Raw genomic sequence first — 21,497 nt, 5'->3', positions numbered from 1 at the left:
AAGGTTCCACCGAGATTTGAACTCGGATCGCTGGATTCAGAGTCCAGAGTGCTAACCATTACACCATGGAACCGCTGTTACTGTTGGTTTGATACACTGTCCATCTGATATCTCTTTCTTTGTGCTCCTTTTTTTTTTTCCCCATTGAGGTATAGTTGATTTATAATGTTAGTTTCAGGTACACAGCATAGTGATCCAAAATTTTTATAGACTGCACTTCATTTAAAATTATTCTATCCTTGTGCTTTTTATTTACTTATTTTTTTTAACCAACAGAGATGTATAAAAAACAATTTAAAATTAAACGTGCCACTTTAACCGAAAGCTCTGCTCTTCTTCCTAATTGATTTTTTCTTCTTAGGACAATAGAGAAGCCAAACTCAAGGGTGGGAGGTTGTGGGAGGTTGCTGGTTGTTTCCCCTGAGCCTTCTCCCCAAATTTCTTTCCCTTGATGTCTGGGGAAGGGCAGGATCCCGATCTGAGAAAATGGTCACCCCTGGCGGTTTTGATTTTGCCTTTATTTCCAACACATGCAAAAGCAAACTCGATTTCCATTTTGCCTTCAAAAGGGAAAAAAGAAAAATTAACATATATGTGTTTTTTTCCCACAGCTTCACTTTTCATTCTAGGATACCTGCAGATGCCTCCAGAGCAACCTCAGTTTCTTGGTGGTTCCTGCTTAGGTGTAATTATGGGTTTGCCATTTTAAAATTTGTCCTTTCGCTTCGAGATGCCTTAAGTACAGAACAGGTTCTCGTTTCTCTTTGACACCCGATGGTTCTGGTACATAGTATTAATAGAAACTTAATCTATGGCTTGTTGCATGCTGCTGCTGCTGCTGCTGTTGCTAAGTCACTTCAGTCGTGTCCGACTCTGTGTGACCCTATAGATGCAGCCCACCAGGTTCCTTTGTCCCTGGGATTCTCTAGGCAAGAATACTGGACTGGGTTGCCATTTCTTTCTCTGCTTGCTGCATGAACACATAGATTAAAGGATGAATCAATGAATGCATGCATGAATTAAAGGAGTGAATAAATGACCCAGAGTCGGACTTTTTTTGGAGGGTTTTCTTTTCCCTTCTCTCCATATGCTAAATCTGACAAGTCTAAAGGACATGATTGTGGCTTTTTGCCAAGTGGAGGGTTCCTTTCCAGGTTCTAGCTCCCAGGTACAACATTCCAGTAGCCATAGAGCCCCACAAACGTTTCCTGGAGTGTGGATGGCCAAGAGAGGATGTCATAGTGCTGGGCATGGTCACTTATTTCTCTAAATTTTCATTTTATTGACATAACATGATTATTTATCTAGTAATTGTTAAGAACAACATATAATAAAGAGATCATATATGTAGCATCCCTGGAAAAAATACTCAGTATAAATTGCTACTTTAGTCAGTCTAAATATTAATTACTGACCCTACATTCTTCATGGACCTCTGGTAATCTACCAAGGATGAATTGCTTATGAACTCCTGAATCATTTTTCTGCCATTCATCCTTTTGCTGGCTTTACAACTGAGCAAGGTGCCTGTCACAAAACAGGTGCTCAGTAAATATGGATTGAAGTGAATATATCTTTGGAGAGGTAGAGAGGGCAACAGTGAAATTCAAAGACTTTGCCCAGGTTACTATACAGTTCTCCTAAGTTCTTCCCTCCATGCGCATCAACTCTCTATTCTATTATATCCGTTGGTTTTAAAATTAAACCAGAACCTCAAAAGCCACTCTTCAGCAATAGCCTTTAAATTGTTCTCTGAGGCTAGACAAGGCAAAAAGGGGGCATAAATCAATGTTTTTTCAACCTTAGCACATTTTTTATCTCAGGGAAGGATAGCGGTTATGGAGCTGGAAGATAGGGCATCTGGCCATGCTGCTGCTGCTAAGTCGCTTCAGTCATGTCTGACTCTGTGCGACCCCAGAGATGGCAGCCCACCAGGCTCCCCCGTCCCTGGGATTCTCGAGGTAAGAACACTGGAGTGGGTTGCCATTTCTTTCTCCGATACATGAAAGTGAAAAGTGAAAGTGAAGTCGCTCATTCATGTCCGACTCTTAGCGACCCTATGGACTGCCTACCAGGCTACCAGGCCAGCCTACCAGGCTCCTCCGTCCATTGGATTTTCCAGGCAAGAGTACTGGAGAGGGGTGCCATCGCCTTCTCCAATCTGGCCATGGGTTGGTTTACTTATTCATGAGTTTGGAGTTCAGAAGATTGCTCTTTTCCCTTGGAATTATGCATGGTTGGTTCACAAGGTGAATGTGAACCTTATATTGCAAGGTGAATGTCAACAAAGACCACTGAGAGGAATGTCTAGGGCAAGAAATGACTGGGTCCAACAATCCAGAAGCAATCTGTTCCCTCATAATCTGAGCAGGAATGGTTTACACTTACCTGGTAGCAGAGCTGAATCCAAAAAGAACAAGTCAGTGTGGCTAAATCAGTGGTCAAGAACCAAGTTCAGCTGGAGTGTCCTGTAGAAATGGGGCTTTAGAACACATGACCCTACTTCAAACTGAAGATCTCAAGGTCTTCCTGGCACCTGAGCTCTATATACCTTACTCACGTCACAAATTAGGAAGATATTCTTTCATGTATTTATTTATTCATTACTACTTACCAGAAATATCTGTTTTGTTTTCATGATGTGGAGAAGTGAGAGAAATACGATTCTGTACCTGACAAAGTTTATGATGCATAGGGAAAAGCAGGCAATTACACAAAATTTTCCAATTCCAAAAGTTATGGTAAATGCTAAAATAAGTGATGGATAGAGTGATAACAGAGCATGGCCAATGCAAAATAACAGGAATACGCCATTAAGGTCAGGTAGCAATGAGGAAAACCTGCCAGAGGAAGGGATGGCTGAGCTGAGGCCTGCTACAAGCTCCCCAGTTTGTTCCATTTCTCCTATGCCATATTTATCAGATTGGGCTTTTAAAAAATTTTAATTTACAGACTTGTGAATTCACCTATTGGACTTATGAAATAAATATCCACTCAGTCTAACAACTCAAACAAGTGTCTAAAGTACAATTTATAACCTCCCTGTCCTCTAACACTGTTACCACTGGAAACAATTTGAACTATGTCCTTCTATACATTGTCCTGAGGTAATGTTCTTTATTTTGGTAACTATATATTACAAGGTCATTCATAGTTCCGTTGTTGCATTCTTTACCAGTGGAAACTGCTTTCTTGTGGCCATTATGCCTCTACTGCTTGTCTCCTCTGTAGGCACCAGGGCAGGGACTTCCTTCCTTGTTCCCATCCAGGTGCTCGGGGCCTAATTGTAATTCTGGAGAGAGATCAAGGGAGGCTTGCAGGAGACAGCAACTACCTTGCTGAAGGGTAAGAAACTTTGAGGGCAGAGAGAATTGCTTGGAGCAGAGACAGAGGGCGCCCAACAGAAGACGCAGGCGCACGTGCGGAGTGGGGAAAGCGCCTCTATTTGGTGTGAGGTGAAGGGCAGCTGAGTGTAAGAAGAGCCGCCACACCTCAGATCAACATAAATAGGATTTAAAATGTGAAATGAAAAAAATAAATAAATAAGATGTGAAATGAGAAGGCCGCAGGGATACTGAGAACTGCGGCCGGGCAGAACCTGTCTCCAATTGCAGATGGATTCAGGGAGACTGACGGCCGTTCACCAGTCCACCATTTATGGAATAATGCATCCATAATAAGTACTACTGCATTTACGGGGCCTAAGTAAGTACTTAGGAGGTGGTACACAGTAGGAGCTGATTTTTTTTTTCTTTTTTACATAAAAGAATGAATTAAAGAAAGTCTGTTATGTGTTCTATGCTGCTGGGTGGTGAAAATACGAGGGAGTAAATACCATGCACAGTAAACGCTCAGTAACTTTTTGTTCATTGGAATAATCAGTTGAAGGCTTATCATGAGGTGGACACTGTTTCGGGGGCAGTGCCTATAGGTGTCATCTTTGGTCTCTGGGAAAACAGATGTAGTAGGAGGAGAAGAATCTACCTGAAGTTGGAGCCTGTGAGAACTGTTGTGTGCATTGGACTTGGAATTAGGCCCAGACAGGCCTGGGGAGCAAAAGGACCTTGGCAGCGGTGGGATTCGAACCCACGCCCCCGAAGAGACTGGAGCCTTAATCCAGCGCCTTAGACCGCTCGGCCACGCTACCTCCCACAAACTCCACTTTTACGTGCATATCATCTGACCCAAACTGTGACCCATTTCAGGTCCTTTTCCTCCCTCCCCGCCCCCCACGCCCCCGCCACTCTGCACTGTCCCCCGGGCCCTTCCTCCAGCGTTCCCCTCCCCACTCCCACCTCAGTCCAAGAACCCCCTGGCCCCTGACACTTTACTTTCTCATTCCAGGTTCATATTGAATGGTGACGCCGCAGGTGGCGCGGGAAGAGGCACCTGCCCCATCTGTCACCAATATAGGGAAAAGGAGTCACGCAGACTGAGAGTTCCAGTGGGCTCCAGATCCACTTGGAATCCGCAGTAAGACCCCGGACTACAGGAGTGAGCAAGTCCGGGAGTTTGGTTTGAGCCTGGAGAAAGGCTGACAAAAAAACGAGGAAAGAATCTCGAGGGTCCCGCCTCTCCCGCCCTTCTTCATCATCTCAAGAGACCAAACTCCTCCACGGAACCTCATGAGGGAGGCAGAGAGTGCAGTCCTTGCTATTGAAGTCCTGTTTGCTTTTCAGAAGTAGCCCATCTCCACAGGTCCTGGTTACAGCAAACAGAATTTCTGCGAAGTCCAGATTCAGTTGCCCTCACCGCCCCTAAGTCTTCGCAGGACAGTTTGCAGGGGAAACGAGCTGGACTTGCAGTCGGACCCTTATCTTGTTCTGCATGGCTTTGCCTTCCAAACTGGATATTTTAGATGCGAATTAAATCATAGTTTGAGGCGTTGTGAATCCGAGATTTTTTTTTTTTCTTGCTTGGTAGACCTTTCGTGGAGGTGGGCGGTACAGTTGCCTCCTTAGCGCAGTAGGCAGCGCGTCAGTCTCATAATCTGAAGGTCCTGAGTTCGAACCTCAGAGGGGGCAACCTAGAGTTTTGGTTTTTTTGTTTGTTTTTTTTCTCCTTCCCCAGGTCTTACGAAAAAAAAAAAAAAAAAAACCAAAAACGAGGAAATTTGCTTTCATGAAACCGAACGGGTAGTTTTCCTTTTACAGAACCGTGTAATATTCAGACACAAAATAGTAATTTTCAGTAAAATGACTCCAAAATTCTTGTTCCAGTTGTAGACCTTGACTGATAACATAGGGGCTGAGGGATACCACACTGTGTACAACAGAAGATGCTCCTCATCTCATGGAGTTTATTTGCTATGTTTGAGTGGGACATGACAGACAAGACAAATCTGGATTTTTAACAGCAACCTCAGGAGATCTGATCTGAATGCAATCAGCTGAACATGTTTTTGGAATCCTTCAGCATGTATCCAGTTATCTCATGTTGACAATTGTGGAGAAGGTCACTTTCTTTCAATATTCTGATCACTCAGAGCTTGCCTGCTGCTGATCAGAACCGGTGGCAAAACCCTCAGGTATCCACAAGGCAGATCAAAAGCAGAGCAAACACTCCATGCTTTCCAGAGAATTCGCAAAAGATTCAAAGTGCCCTTTCCTATTCTCTTTTATTTCTGCCTCTTCCAGTAAAGTGCTTATTAGGGCAATGAGTTACAGAGAGAAATGATTTTGACGCTTCTTCCTCTAGGTCCCAAGGAAGAGTCTGGGCCCAAGTGTTCCCAGTAGTGCCATTCTCCAGCACTGCCACCGTCAGTCAGCAGGCCAAGTCTATCATCTCTGGTCCCACGCTGCCACGTTCTTTATGTGAAATCAGCATGCTCTATTTGAAATTATCTCTGACCATGTTGTTCCTCCCTGCTTAAAATCCCCAATGACTTTATATTGCTGCAAGAATGAAGTCTGTATGATGAATTCCTAGCCATAATCTCTGAGCCTGTCAGTCTGTTTTGTCTCTGTCTTTCTGTTCAACTTGCCCCACTTCTATCAATACCGTCCCAAGAAGAGATCTGCACATAAGTACAACAGGCCTTCATTAAGTTCTCAAAGTGTTCTGTTCTTTGTACTTCCTGGAATGTGGGAGCCACATTTATGTCTAGTTTATTACTATAAACTTTACAGTACAAAGCCTTTGACTCTCAGTTTAAACATTGTGTTCTGGAAAAATTCTTCTCTGACCCCCTGGAAAAGGTCACTTCCTCTTATAATCCACTGTCTTGGAGATCTGGGGACAGGGGGCACTTTATTGTGCAGACTTTTAATTTTCTACCTCTATCCTTTATCCTAATTTAAGTCTAGTAATGTTTTTCTTTTTATCTTATTACAGTGAAATTGTGTAAACTACCTCAAATCTATTTTGAATAGTGGCATGAATAAATACAAGATTGGAAATGTACCTCCCATTGTTATGTTAAATGCAACTGTTGAGGAAGAAATTTCTCTTGCAGGATTTGAGGGAGGAAAAGTGGATGAGAGATTAAGTAATTTGTAGCATGACCAAACGATTAAATATGATATTCTAATTCATCTAGTTTACAATAAAAGTATTAATGATGATAACACTTACCTTTCACCGAACCATTAGCAAATGCCAGACACTATTCCAAGAGTTTACTTGTATTGCTTCATTTAATTTGGAAACTCATGTCATGAGATTATATGTTTGTTTCTCTACACATCTTAGTAACCTGTACTTTTTCTTAAGCACATTTATCACAGTGACCAAACATTTATGGTGTGATTCGTCATTTAACAGGCTGACTCCCTTCTAAAGAGTGAACTCCACTAGGGCAGAGGTGGTGGCTTTCCACTCTATAAGCCGAGGGCAAAGCTGGGCTGCTTGCTCAAAATAAGTTCTTAAAACCTACTTATTGAGGCCTTTTTTTGTGCTAGGCATTCGTAAAGGCTAGGGGAAGACTAGGAGCTCAAATTTTGAAGATGAAGCACAAGATGGTCCAGGTGACATCTCCAGTTATACACAACATTTAGAAGAAGTTGGTTACTATCACTAAGGTATGAGAATTATTTTTTTCTCATGATCTGGGGGCAGAAGTAGTTGTGAGCCCTATTCAAGGTTGCAAAGATAGATTTAGGAATAAAGAAAAGGAATATGAACAAAATTAAACTTTGCACTTTAAAGTCCGTGTACTTTACTTTTTTTCACGTTAGGATATTTAAGAAACAAGCTACTGCTAAGGGAGCCCGGATAGCTCAGTCGGTAGAGCATCAGACTTTTAATCTGAGGGTCCAGGGTTCAAGTCCCTGTTCGGGCGCATTCCTAGGCTTTTGGTATCCAGCTCTGACTCCACCCCCGCGTGTATTTCCGCGGAGGAAAAGTGTTAAGTGACCAGAACGGTCTTAGCTAACGTTTAAGAAGAATCTTAGGATACATGGCCTTGTACCAAAACAAAAGAATTTCCTAAAAGTGAAGTAAAAGTTGGTTGATAAGGGGTGGCTGAGAAGGCATTTCGGACTGCAAAACTCTGTAAGGATAAAAAGAATATCCGTCTGATAATGTGGCCCTATTTAGAAAGATACTAGGATCAGAATTCTATTGTTTTGAGGGGCTTGGCTTTACTATTTCAGTGGTGAGTGCACTGGACCATTGTTGCCTGATACCATAGTCATTAATATTTTTTACATCCATTACTCTGATTACAGGTGCCAAGAGCAATCTTCCAATATTGTTTGCTTTCCACTATAGAGTTTATTTTACCTGAGAAAGAATATGCTGATCAAACATCAATATGGCTATAATATGTTCATACTCTGGCTTGGAATTTCTCTAATATTTGGCTATTGTGATCAGTCCTGCAAGTCTGAAGAAATCTGAGTGAATTAAAAAATAGCTTCTAATTCTATAAAGGAGAGGAACAGATTCAGAATAGTGGTGGCTCCAGTAAGAATCAATATTCTCTAAGGAACTGCCTAACAGCCAGACAATCCAGTCCTTTGGCCTCTCTGCAATCCTTAACTGCATTGCGTAAACTGTAGCAGATGTAGGCTCCTGGAATCAGAGACTGAGGCTCACAAAGACATGGTTAAAATGTTCCCCAGTATACATCTCTTTCATTCTGCACCAGAATGAACTGTTAAGAGAATTGCACTGAAATATAGACTGTCTGAGGTCCAGATAGTTAGCAGGAGAAGCCTAAGTATTGTGCTCTCTTTTTCCAGCACAGACTAAGCCAGAGAAGTATAACTGTAGGATGAATTTCAGTAGGTAAGGCTCCTTGTGGGTATTATTGCAAAAATCCAAATTTGAGGTGTTGATTGCCTGGAGTAATATAGTGGTAGGGAATGTTGGAAATGCTCTCAGGGTCTCAGGAATAAGACAGTTTACTAGCAAACACACTGAGTGGGAAGTCCACTCGGTTTTTATCCTAAAGACGAAGTTTCCCTCCTTTTGCTCCTCATAGGTTGAGGACCAGAGTTAAAATCCTTCCTGGAGGGCACCTAAGTTTTTGTTGGACGATTGGTCTCCATGAGGGCCATGAGTAGCCCTTGTTAAGTTCCTGATTGGAGGATTTATATTAACTACTTTCCCCATTCTTTTAGTACTCTGCGCATGTCCAGGATAAAGCCGGCAAAATTAGCCTGCCAAAATGTTCTTATGAGGAAGGAGAATCAAGAAGTGAAAAGAACAGAGGATTGGCAATGAGCCACCATTTTAGGAATCTTATTCACAAGCTGGCTATATACCTTTCTGTTCAATTATTCTAAGAATGAATCACTTCTTTATTTTGTATAACTTCTCCTTTGATAGAAAAAAACCTTTCTTACAGGGAATATGGTAAACACACACACACACAAAACAAAAACAGTAACATTTAATATGCTAATTAATTCACTCACTGGCTTATTTGACAAGTGTTTATTGCAGAAGGGAGAGGCTACCCACTCCAGTGTTCTGGCCTAGAGAATTCCATGGACTGTACATTCCACGGGGTTGCAAAGAGTTGAACACGACTGAGCGTCTTTCACTTTTATTGTTTGTCAGATACTGTGCTAGGCACTGGAAATACAAGAGTGGATGAAACACACTTTCTTATAAGGACACCAGCCACTGAATTTAAGGTACTCCCCCCACTCCCCAATCCAGTACAACCTCATGTTAGTTTAGCTAATTACATATGCATGCATGTGTGCTAAGTCGTTTCGGTCATGTCCAACTCTGTGCGACCCTATGGATTGTAGCCCGCCAAGCTTCTCTGTATTCTCTCCAGGCAAGATTACCAGAGTGGGTTGCTCTGCCCTCCTCCAGGGAATCTCCCCAACCCAGCTATCCAACCCTCCTTTCTTAGGTCTCTGGCGTTGGCAGGCGGGTTCTCTACCACTACCTGTTTACATCAGGCAAGCCCAAGACAACCTCAACGACTCTAATTTCAATAAGGTCCTTTCCTGAGGTTTTGGGTGGGGATGTTTTTGTGGACCACCATACTGTGGGCTTCCCTGGTGGCTCAGTGGTAATGAATCCACCTGCCAATGTAGGAGAGGCAGGTTGGATTCCTGGGTCAGGGAGATCTCCTGGAGAAGGAAATGGTAATGCAGTCCAGTATTCTTGCCTGGGAAATTCCATGGACAGAACCTGTCAGGGTACAGGCCATGAGGTCACAAAAGAGTCAGACATGATTTATCTACTAAAGAACAACAACAATTGAGTGTAGTACAGGTGGGAAACCAGTTAGAACCAGATTAGATAGGGAGGCAAGGGCAAGGAGACGGCATGTATATTTGAAGACGAAACAAAAAACTTACTAAGAAAACTGAATATCAGATTTTAATATATCTGTACATTATTTTTTTCCAATATATTAGAGTGCACCAATAAGATACTGCTCCAAGAAGGAATAGTAATCAGAGGAATTTGGATAAAAGGTTGTCCATTTAATTCTAGCAAACAGAATCCAACAACATATTAAAAAAATCACACATCATGATCAAGTGGGCTTTATCCCAGGAATGCAAGGATTCTTTAATATCCACAAATCAATCAACATAATACACCACATTAACAAATTGAAAGATAAAATCCATATGATTATCTCAATAGATGCAGAAAAAGCCTTTGACAAAATTCAACACCCATTTATGATTAAAGCTCTCCAGAAAGCAGGAATAGAAGGAACATACCTCAACATAATAAAAGCTATATATGACAAACCCACAGCAAGCATTATCCTCAATGGTGAAAAATTGAAAGCATTTCCCCTAAAATCAGGAACAAGACAAGGGTGCCCACTCTCACCACCACTATTCAACATAGTTTTGGAAGTTTTGGCCACAGCAATCAGAGCAGAAAAAGAAGTAAAAGGAATCCAGATAGGAAAAGAAGAAGTGAAACTGTCGCTGTTTGCAGATGACATGATCCTCTACATAGAAAACCCTAAAGACTCTACCAGAAAATTACTAGAGCTAATCAACGAATATAGTAAAGTTGCAGGATTATAAAATTAACACACAGAAATCCCTTGCATTCCTATACACTGACAATGAGAAAACAGAAAGAGAAATTAAGGAAACAAATACCATTCACCATTGCAACAAAAAGAATAAAATACTTAGGAGTATATCTACCTAAAGAAACAAAAGACATATACATAGAAAACTATAAAACACTGATGAAAGAAATCAAAGGGGACACAAACAGATGGAGAAATATACCGTGTTCATGGACTGGAAGAATCAATATAGTGAAAATGAGTATACTATCCAAAGCAATCTATAGATTCAATGCAATCCCTATCAAGCTACCAACGGTATTTTTCACAGAACTAGAACAAATAATTTCACAATTTGTATGGAAATACAAAAACCTTGAATAGCCAAGTAATCTTGAGAAAGAAGAATGGAACTGGAGGAATCAACCTGCCTGATTTCAGACTCTACAACAAAGCCACAGTCATCAAGACAGTATGGTACCTGCACAAAGACGCAAACATAGATCAATGGAACAGAATAGAAAGCCCAGAGATAAATCCATGCACCTATGGACACCTTATCTTCGACAAAGGAGGCAAGAATATACAATGGAAAAAAGACAACCTCTTTAAGAAGTGGTGCTGGGAAAACTGGTCAACCACTTGTAAAAGAATGAAACTAGAACACTTTCTAACACCATACACAAAAATAAACTCAAAATGGATTAAAGATCTAAATGTAAGACCAGAAACTATAAAACTCCTAGAGGAGAACATAGGCAAAACACTCTCCAACGTGAATCAGAGCAGGATCCTCTATGACCCACCTCCCAGAATATTGGAAATAAAAGCAAAAATAAACAAAAGGGACCTAATTAAACTTAAAAAGCTTTTGCACAACAAAGGAAACTATAAGCAAGGTGAAAAGACAGCCCTTAGATTGGGAGAAAATAATAGCAAACAAAGCAACAGACAAAGGATTAATCTCAAAAATATACAAGCAACTCCTCCAGCTCAACTCCAGAAAAATAAATGACCCAATCAAAAAACGGGCCAAAGAACTAAACAGACATTTCTCCAAAGAAGACATACAGATGGCTAACAAACACATGAAAAGATGCTCAACATCACTCATTATCAGAGAAATGCAAATCAAAACCACAATGAGGTACCATTACACACCAGTCAGGATGGCTGCTATCCAAAAGTCTACAAGCAATAAATGCTGGAGAGGGTGTGGAGAAAAGGGAACCCTCTTACACTGTTGGTGGGAATGCAAACTAGTACAGCCACTATGGAGAACAGTGTGGAGATTTCTTAAAAAACTGGAATTAGAACTGCCATATGACCCAGCAATCCCACTTCTGGGCATACACACCAAGGAAACCAGATCTGAAAGAGACACATGCACCCCAATTTTCATCGCAGCACTGTTTATAATAGCCAGGACATGGAAGCAACCTAGATGTCCTTCAGCAGATAAATGGATAAGGAAGCTGTGGTACATATACACCATGGAATGTTACTCAGCCATTAAAAAGAATTCATTTGAATCAGTTCTAATGAGATGGATGAAACTGGAGCCCATTATACAGAGTGAAGTAAGCCAGAAAGATAAAGACCAATACAGTATACTAACGCATATATATGGAATTTAGAAATATGGTAACGATAACCCTATATGCAAAACAGAAAAAGAGACACAGATGTACAGAACAGACTTTTGGACTCTGTGGGAGAAGGTGAGGGTGGGATGTTTCGAGAGAACAGCATCGAAACATGTATATTATCAAGGGTGAAACAGATCACCAGCCCAGGTTGGATGCATGAGACAAGTGCTCAGGGCTGGTGCACTGGGAAGACCCAGAGGGATCGGGTGGAGAGGGAAGTGGGAGGGGGGATCGCGATGGGGAATTCATGTAAATCCATGGCTGATTCATGTCAATGTATGGCAAAAACCACTACAATATTGTAAAGTAATTAGCCTCCAACTAATAAAAATAAATGGAAAAAAAAAAAAAAGAGGTTGTCCATTGGAAAGAAATGAAGAAAAACAAGTCACTACACATAGAGAGGCATATGTCTGCATATTTTTGTATCTACCAGTTGGGAAGAAGATAAAGTTTAATCCTAACCTCTTCGAGGGCACTTTCAGCTCAATGGCCAGAAGGCAGACTTTGGTGAGACTAACTTTTTGACGACTGAGGGCAAAAGCTAACTGCCCCCTCTGAGGTTCGAACTCAGGACCTTCAGATTATGAGACTGACGCGCTGCCTACTGCGCTAAGGAGGCAGATGACCACGTCTGCTCATTAAATATCTTTAACACTGAATTTTACTCTGCTTAAGCTTCGATCTTGAGCTACATTTCCCTATCTTTAAAATTTGGAAAGGAAAAGCTGTATTGCACAAGTGCAACAGCTTCTACAACCTGCATCAGATGAGGATTGTCGCCTGTTCTCGCTCGTTCTGAATTGATGACCTCCACTTCTCACAACCTAAGGAAAATTTCCTTAACGTCTTGCCCATAAACCTGCACTAAAGTTACACTGGCGTCCATCCCTGTGGTCTCTAGGGAAGAGGAAAACTGCCCGCTTCCTCTCTCATGATCCCTCTTTTCTTTAATACTTGATTCTTCTGCATCAGTATTTTGAACACTTTTCAGTGTTTACTGTCTTAAATAACAAAACACTTCCTTTCACTCGGCGCCTCGGTCTCAAGACGTCGCTCTATTTCGTTTGCTCCTTCGCAGGCAAATTTCCCAGAAAGAGGTTTGTCCTCATTTTTAAACACCCCCCTCCCACGTCCCATCAGTTTTTCAACGGACTACAATCTTCCCCGACGACGGCTCCGTCCAGAGGAAGTCCAGATGGGGTTCCCCGGACTATGCGGCACTTGATGGTTCAGAGTAAGGTGTCCTTGCTGCAAACTCGTGGGAATCTGCTGCTGTAAGAGTTGTAGTTACAGAAACAAGAATAGGTGAAAAGCCTGGTTTACCTACTGTCTTGGAGAAGGAAATGGCAACCCACTCGAGTATTCTTGTCTGAGGACAGAGGAGCCTGACGGGTTACAGTCCATGGGGTCGCACAGAGATGGACACGACTGACGACTAACACTTCCACTTGATTTGCAGGGAAAGTCTCGGGAAAGCCCCACCTCCCGGGAACCCTCTTCCCCAGTTGAGATAAGGCAATGTTTTCGGGGTTCAGAGATGGTCTACGGACGGTTGGGGAAAGTACAAAAAATCCTATGACAACTTTATCGCCCCGGGGTTCCCCACCCCGGAAGGCTGAAAGGAACATTGATTTACCGTCAAACGGACGCGGCACATCTTTTTCAGCTTCTGCAGTTGCAGTCGCTGTTTCCCCCTGGACGCTGATGAGGGCAATCGTAATTTCTGGTTCGCAACAATGGGCGGTCCAGTGTTGCATCCCTCTGAGTGCTGTGGCTTAAATATGCGAAATAAGTTGTCCGTAGTCGTGGGCGTCAACAGTTTGGCTGTGCCTGTAGAATAACTGTTGTGCTTTTTGTCCAAATGGTGTTGGCTTTATGTTTAACATTGTGGATATTATGACCATATTTTCTAAGAGTCTAGATAATGAAAGTGGAAACAAACGAACTTCCATGGGAATTCCAGCATGACCCAGATCACTGAAAAAGTCTAAATGACGGATTGAAGAACACATATAACTGGTTTAGGGAGGTAAATTACCGAAGCAACTGCGCAGTATGTAGAAAAGGATTTGGATTTGGGCATGGTGAAAAAGGAGATGTGAAAGTACATGGGGATATTGAATCTCCCAAATCTGGGTTTAGATGGGCGGGAACTTTCCAATCAGGTTTTCTTAGCCTCCAAATGACACCAGTGCTCATTCAAAAATAGAATTGGGTATAACACTTGAAAAGTCCTGATTCAAACCTTAGGTACACATTTTATACCTGGAAATACACCCAAATATACTTTCAGTCAGATTTCATGACTCTAAATCAGAAAATTCTAGTAGTATAATCATGGTTTCTATAATTTATGTCAAAGTGGAAGCATCATTTAATTAAGATTATTTAATTTACAAAATTATTTTTCAGCTTTGATTACATTGAAACTTGTTTCCTTAAACATGGCTTATATTCAGTGTCTCTTTAGTGTAGCTCAAAGGAAGACATTAATAAATTAAAACTATATTCTTTTTTATTGATAATGTTTGTGAAGTAAATGACTGAAACAGGGTTTTTGGGCTCTGAGTCATATTTTTGAACCTTAAGACATTGTTTCATAAGAAGAGGAGTTTCAGCAAAAGTCCTTAGCACTATATATGAAACATGTAAAATATAAGAAAATTCATCTCATGATGATAGCTTAAAATGAAAAGGAGACTGTGCAAAAAAAAAAAAAAAAAAGAATTATTAGAGAAATGCAAAAAAAAAAAAACTACAATAAGTTATCACCTTATATCAGTCAGAATGACCACATCAAAATGTCTACAAATAATAAATACTGGAGAGGGTGTGTAGAAAAGAGAACCCTCCTATACTGTTGGTGGGAATGTAAATTGGTACAACCACTGTGGAGAATGGTATGGAGATTCCTTAAAAAAAAAAAAAATAGAGTTGCCATGTGATCCTACAATCCCATTCTTTGGCACATATCTGGAAAAAAAATAATACTTTGAAAAGATCTATTCACTCTAGTGTTCACAGCAGCACTATTTACAACAGCCAACATATGGAAGTCACCTAAACATCCATTGACAGATAAATGGATAAAGACGATATGGTACACACACACACACACACACACACTGGAATATTACTAAGCCTTAAAAAGAATGAAGTAATGCCATTTGAAGCAACATAAATGGACCTAGAAATTATCATGCTAAGTAAGTCAGAGAGAAAGACAAATATCATATAGTATTATTTATATGTATAATCTTAAAAGATTATACAAAAGAGCTTATTTACAAAAAAGGACTAGACTCACAGGCATAGAAAACAAACTTATGGTCACCAAAGTGGAAAGGAGGGAGGGAGGGAGGGGTAAACTGGGGATTTAGGAGTAATGTATAGTCACTGCCATATATAAAATAGATAGCAAAAAAAAAAAAAAAAGAAAGAAAAGTCCTGATTCAGAGGTTGCAACCGGGAGGCAAACAAAAAGGTAAATTTCAATACCATGTATTATTGGTCTCTTGCAAGGTGGAGCTGATTCTGTCTGATGATGACCTTGCTGTCTACAACATAACAACCTCAAGTGATGTGTCAAAATTCTGCAACCAAAAAATGTTTCCCTAGCTCCTACACTTTCGTTTGAAACAGTGTCGAAAATCACCTTCTTGATTTGTGTGTAAATTTAACAAAACCGCTACATACTTAAATGATTGTTGATATGTTGTTTAACTACAATCTAGGCCTTGTTCATCTACCTGCCCAATTTGCAGAGGTGCAAATGTGAATTTTGGTAAATTCTATTTAACCCTACCAAAGAATATGAAAACATCTTATCTGCTAAATGTCCTGCACTCCGTGTACAAATAGCATTGCTTTAAAAGATTGTGGCTTGCTTACTCATGAAGTTGAGGCTTTCATGGTTTATTGAAGTTTATAGTCTTATTTTCTCAAAATGTGCAGAAGCACTTACTGAGATTTTTAACCTCATACAAATGTAATGAGATAAACTCTTTGGGCCTCCAAGGTGGCTGTCATTGTTGCTGGCCATAGAAAATACATTGAGTATTGGCATGCTGTAAAATCTTTATTTTCAAATAATGGGATAAGAAGAATGTACTTCTCTAATTTGGAAATGCTTTGAGGGTGGGAATGGAAAAAAGTACTATAGTAAGACAGAAATGTATATGCTCTTTCTCCAGTATTGTTCGATGTTATGTTGATCATGACAAAAACTCATACACTGAAAAAATGATCTATTTTGTGGGAAATATGACTACTTAAGAATGAAATAATAATAATAATAATACCAGAAAGGGGCAGCCAAATAGCAAGAAAAACAGAATTTTCTTATTTGCTAAAAGTACAATATAACTTATTTGGAATCTAAGTTTTATTTCACACATTTTAATTGCTGCTATGATTATTTATCAAGATAAAGAGAACTGGAGAAGTAGCAGGTTTGGGGATGGGTAAGAAATCTACAAAGGAAAGGCTACCCACTCCAGTATTCTGGCCTGGAGAACTCCATGGACTATATAGTCCCTGGGGTCACAGGTGTCGGACTCAACTGAACGACTTTCACAAAGGAAATCAAGAGACCTTTGAACATACCGAGTTTATGATGCCTTTTGAACATTCAGTGGAAATATCAGTCATGTAAATGGACCTGCTTAACGGAGAGGCAGGGTTGAAAATTAAAGTTTGGGAATCATCAGGGTGTAGGTGATGTTTAAAGTCAGGTGATCAGGTGAGCTCATGAAGGGAGAAGATAAATGAAGACTCAGGTAGGGACCTTAGAGAACTCCACAATTTAGAGACTGGGAATAGGAGGAAATAGAGAAGGAAATTTGAGGTAAAGTTCAAGTCTGTCACGTTGAAGATAAGGCTCACAGTGTGTCCTCATTATCTACTAATATGTAACAAAGAATTCCAAAACACAATGGCTTGTGGTATGCAGAATAACGGCCATTCTAAAGGTGTTCTCTAATCCCTGGGACCTGTGAATGTTACCTTCTATGGTAAGAGGTACTTTTCAGATGTGATTAAGGACCATGAGATGGGGAGATGATCCTAATCCTTAAAAGTGGGATGGGGGAGCAGAAGAGTAGGTAAAGAGATATGATTTTGAGAAGGACTCAACCCATCATTCATGACTTTGAAGAGCCAAGGAATGTAGCAGCCTTTAGAAGCTGGAAGTGTCCATTAGCTTACAGCCAGCAGACAACAGAGACTTCAGTCCTACCACTGCAAAGAAACAAATTCTGTGAAGCAGGAAACAGACTCTCCCCTTGAGCCCCCAGAAGGGAATGCAGGCTGCCAATACCCTGCCCTCAGCATGGTGAGACCAGATGCATCACTTCATCTTCTCTTTAAATTGTTTTATTTTATTATTGGACACACAGCATGTGGCATCTTAGTTCCCCAACCAGGTATTGAATCCAGGCTCCCTCCATTGGGAGCTCAGAGTCTTAACCACTGGATCACCAGTGAAGTCCCCAAATGTATCACTTCTGACCTGCAAAATTCTAAGATAATAAATTTGTGTTGTTTCAAGCCACTACGCTTGCTGTGAGAGCAGTAGAAAGCCACTTTATTATCTCTCTTGATTCTGTTGGTTGACTGGGCTCATCTGGGCAACTCTGCTCCATGTGATGTAGCAGGAACTTCGATCCTCTGAAGACTTGGTTGAGCTGAGTTGTTCAAGATGGACAGCTCATGTCATGGGTGTTGGCAGTTGGTGTTTGTGATCTTCTAGGAGTTTCGTTGAGACTGTTGTGCAGAGTGCCTGACTGTGGCCTTTCCATGTGGCTGGGTTCTGGAAGGAGCTTCTCAGGTTGAGCATTTCAAGAAACCTCGTCAGAAGCTGCTGGGGTTCTTATGACTCAGATGGGCCTGGAATGGGCAAAATGTCATTTCAATGAAATTCTACTAGGTCAGCCAAGAGTCACTGTGAAAATGTGCTACACAAAGGTGTGATTACTGAGAGACCTGCTACATTAGGGTCAGTTTGGGGAGACTAACTATCACACAAGCTAACTCTTTTTTCATCTGCAGCATCATCTTAATCTTATTCTCTGGCCTGTACATTGTTGATGCTCTGCTCAGGTCTACTTGAACTTGGAACTAGGGATTTTGACACCTTTTCAGCTTTGTACATGTCCGACTCTTTGCGAGCCCATGGACTATACAGTCCATGGAATTTTCCAGGCCAGAATACTGACCTGTATAGTCCATGGGGTTGCAAAGAGTCAGACATGATGGAGTAATTTTCATCATTTCATCATCGGCTTTGTACCTGTTGATGCTTCATGGAAAGAATCTTTCCATGCCCTATGGATCTGACATAATTCCAACATGTGCGATATTCTACCACATCACCAAGCAGTTCTTTACACCAGCTGGGTGTCCCACAGTTCAACTCAGTTCTAACACTATCTACCCAGAGATAGCGTCAGATTTTACCAATTAGGGGCTGGGTTCCACAAGACTGCCCTCCACTTCAGATGCCAATCATGAGTCCAGGTTGTCAGCTGTGCATATGATCAACTGATTATAGATGGGAGTTTTAAAAAAGTCTTCTGAGTTTGATTAACTTGCTAGATAAAAGGACTCAGAGACACATTTTATGTATGAGTTTCAGTTCAGTTGCTCAGTTGTGTCCGACTCTTTGTGACCCCATGGACTGCAGAATGCCAGTCCTCCCTGTCCATCACCAACTACTGGAGTTTACTCAAACTCACGTCCATCGAGTTGGTGATGCCATCCAGCCATCTCATCCTCTGTCGTCCCCTTCTCCTCCCACCTTCAATCTTTTTCAGAATCAAGGTCTTTTCCAATGAGTCTTCACATCAGGCAGCCAAAGTATTGGAGTTTCAGCTTCAGCATCAGTCCTTCCAATGAATATTCAGGACTGATTTCCTTTAGGATGGACTGGTTGGATCTCCTTGCAGTCCAAGGGACTCTCAAGAGTCTTCTCCAACACCACAGTTCAAAAGCATCAAGTCTTCAGTGCTCAGCTTTCGTTATAGTCCAACTCTCACATCCATACATGACTACTGGGAAAACCATAGCTTTGACCAGACAGACCTTTGTTGGCCAAGTAATGTCTCTGCTTTTTAATATGCTGTCTAGGGCGGTCTAACTTTTCTTTAATTTCATGGCTGCAGTCACCATCTGCAGTGATTATGGAGACCCCCAAAATAAAGTCTGTCACTGTTTCCACTGTTTCCTCATCTGTCTGCCAAGAAATGATAGGACCAGATGCCATGATCTTAGTTTTCTGAATGTTGAGCTTGTATGAGTTTACTGGCTTATTATGAGGCTATCACTCTGGAACAATTAGACGGGAGAGTTGCAAAGGGCAAGGTATGGGTAAAAGGGAACATGGAACTTCCATGCCTTCTCTGAGCTGGTCACAGTCCTCACATTTCCAAGTGTTCACCAGCCCCAAACTCTTCAAACCCTGTCCTTTTTTTTTTTTTTTAATGGATGCTTCATTATATAGACACTATTATTAAATCATAGGCCATCAGCAATTAACTGACTCGATGGACATGATTTTGAGCAAGCTCCAGGAGCTGGTGATGGACCGGGAAGCCTGGCATGCTGCAGTCCATGTGCAGAGTCAGACACAACTAAGTGACTGAACTGAACTGAACTAGCCCCTCTCCCCTCCCTGGAGGTGAAGATGGGACTCAAGAGTTTCAACCCTTCAATCAGAAGATTAGTTTCCTTGGCAATCTGACCCCTCCAATTGAGTTGTTCCAAAATCCCCTCATTAACATAACAAAAGGCACCTTTATGGCTCTCATCAATTAGGAAAGTCCCAGGGTTTCAGGAACTGCATGTCCTGTGAGGAAGACCCAAAAATATTTATTATAAATCTTGATCACCCTTCCTTACCTGCCTAATCATAGCTCATCTTTAAGACACATTTCAGCTATCATCTCCTCCAGGAAACCCTCCCCATCTTTAGGTTAGGTGCCTGGATTGATGATGTTCTCTACACAAAACCCTGCCCGTACATCTGTTGAAGAATACAATTTTTAATTCTTGCTGATTTACTTGATTTTTTTTTTAAAATCAGGCCATAAGCTCCTCAGAAGAGTGCATTTTGTACTCTCTGATTCCCCCAGATGGACAGCACAAAGAGGGGTCTCAGTAAAGGTTGGCTGACAGAGCAATAATTGAACAGTTTTCAACATTTATTATTATCTCTGTAAAGAATCTGCCTGCGATGCAGGAGACCTGGGTTCGATCCCTGGGTCAGGAAGACCCCCTGGGGAAGGAAATGGCAACCAACTCCATTATTCTTGCCTGGAGAATTCCATGGACAGAGGAGCCTGGCAGGCTACAGTCCATGCGGTCGCAGAGTCGGACAGGACTAAGCAACTAACACACATACTGCAATTTTTTATTACTTACCACAAAGCAGCAAATAAATGCATCCAACATGGTACTGTACATATGTCAAGGTTTCAACCAGGCAAAAAATTATGCATGCAGGAGGGCGGGAACTAAAAAGGGTGCGGGGTGGCCGGTGGTGGGGTGGACGCCTATGAACGTTTGGGAAGGCACAACTGTGGATATCTTTTATTTTTCTCTATAACGTTCTAATATAAAGCTGTCACGGCTAAAGAAGAGTGTAGAACCATCAGGTTCCAAAACGTCAACAACTTTGTCATTTGCCGCACGGGCGGCTGATTGGCCACACCTGGGAGTTTCTTAGAAATGAAGAATCTCAGAGCTCACCCCCAGATCTGCAGCATTAGAACCTGCATTTTGGCGAGATCCCCCTGTGATTTTGTACGCGCATTGAAATTTGCGAAGAACGGTCAAGGCTCATCCTCCGATAAATTTACGACCGTTTATGCAAAGATTCCCAGGACAACACGATAAAAGAAGCGTATTCACATCTCTGCCCTTGCTTTCTGCGTCTCTTGAGACCCTTCCAGCAATCTTGAGGGGGTAATGGGCTGGGAACAGGGGAGTAGCCTGGGAACAGGAGTAGCCTGGGAACAGGCGGGTCCCGCCGCGCATCACTGCAGGGCCGCCGGTCTCAGCCTCCAGGCCCGCCGCGCCTCGTCTCCCCGCGCCGGGCTCGGTGGCGCGCGCCTGTAATCCCAGCTTCTTGGGAGGCTGAGGTCGGCGGATCGTGGGTGCCCGGGGGTTCGGGACTCCGGCGCTGTGTAGAGCGGGCGTCCGCACTGGGCCCGGCACCAACATGGGGCACCCGGGGGAGCCCGGGGGTACCAGGTTGTCTAAGGAGGGGGGGACCCGGCCCAGGCCGGACACGGAGCAGGTCAAACTCCCCGTGCTGGGCGGCGGTGGGACCGCGCCTGCGAGCAGTGCCTGCAGTTCTGCCCGGACATCCGACGAGACCCGGTCTCTTTTGTTCACCTTCC

The 21,497-nt window shown here is 42.0% G+C and overlaps 5 non-coding genes across 5 annotated transcripts; 2 read left to right on the top strand and 3 right to left on the bottom strand.

The window, feature by feature from the left end:
* Position 1: 1 nt before the first annotated feature.
* Positions 2 to 73, bottom strand: TRNAQ-CUG (transfer RNA glutamine (anticodon CUG)). Its single transcript has one exon. It is a non-coding gene; the product is annotated as a tRNA-Gln (tRNA).
* A 3,992-nt stretch (positions 74 to 4,065) lies between these two features.
* TRNAL-AAG (transfer RNA leucine (anticodon AAG)) lies at positions 4,066 to 4,147 on the bottom strand. Its single transcript has one exon. It is a non-coding gene; the product is annotated as a tRNA-Leu (tRNA).
* Positions 4,148 to 4,951: 804 nt separating this feature from the next.
* On the top strand, positions 4,952 to 5,024 carry TRNAM-CAU (transfer RNA methionine (anticodon CAU)). The gene has a single exon. It is a non-coding gene; the product is annotated as a tRNA-Met (tRNA).
* A 2,182-nt stretch (positions 5,025 to 7,206) lies between these two features.
* TRNAK-UUU (transfer RNA lysine (anticodon UUU)) lies at positions 7,207 to 7,279 on the top strand. The gene has a single exon. It is a non-coding gene; the product is annotated as a tRNA-Lys (tRNA).
* Positions 7,280 to 12,645: 5,366 nt separating this feature from the next.
* Positions 12,646 to 12,718, bottom strand: TRNAM-CAU (transfer RNA methionine (anticodon CAU)). The gene has a single exon. It is a non-coding gene; the product is annotated as a tRNA-Met (tRNA).
* Between the last annotated feature and the right edge of the window lie 8,779 nt (positions 12,719 to 21,497).

The sequence above is a fragment of the Odocoileus virginianus genome, chromosome 27 (assembly GCF_023699985.2).
Source record: "Odocoileus virginianus isolate 20LAN1187 ecotype Illinois chromosome 27, Ovbor_1.2, whole genome shotgun sequence".
Taxonomy (NCBI): domain Eukaryota; kingdom Metazoa; phylum Chordata; class Mammalia; order Artiodactyla; family Cervidae; genus Odocoileus; species Odocoileus virginianus.
This window is presented reverse-complemented; position numbering and strand designations above follow the sequence as displayed.